This window comes from Odontomachus brunneus, unplaced genomic scaffold (assembly GCF_010583005.1).
Source record: "Odontomachus brunneus isolate Ranch 3 - 2012 unplaced genomic scaffold, Obru_v1 Obru_scaffold_156, whole genome shotgun sequence".
Lineage (NCBI taxonomy): Eukaryota > Metazoa > Arthropoda > Insecta > Hymenoptera > Formicidae > Odontomachus > Odontomachus brunneus.
In genome coordinates, this window is record NW_022639606.1 from 386,018 (window position 1) to 386,588 (window position 571).

A 571-nucleotide genomic window follows, 5' to 3' on the forward strand; every position below is an offset into this window, starting at 1 on the left:
ATATATATATATATATATATATATATATATATATATATATATATATATATATATGTGTGTATGTATTTAAATCATTGGTATAATCGATATAAGCTCATTGCTACTACATTCAGAGAGTTTTCTGAGAAGAGCATGAGCAATGCGAATTGAGCGATAGGTAGAATCACAAAAATGCGCCCATTGCATTTGTATCTTTTATTAGTATATATTTACACACAAGATATACCGAGTCGAAACCGAGTCATCTTGGTATTGCATTAATAATGAAAGACAAACGCAGTAAGATAAAAACAAACGCGAACAAATGATACAAAAAGATGATGATGCTTCAGTGTGTGTATGTGTGTGTATATGTATCGTATCTCATTACATATACATATATACTCTAATGTCATTATTAATAATCATTTTATTATTTAGCAATTCTCTCGTTTATACTATAGTTAAGTCGGGCAGAAATTGACGAACTCGCACTTACACGTTTATTAACAGGACATCCGCAATTGAACGCCGAATTACAAATCGCTCTACGAACTCTGGGTTCTCTCTCTCCCTCTCCCCCCCCCCCCCC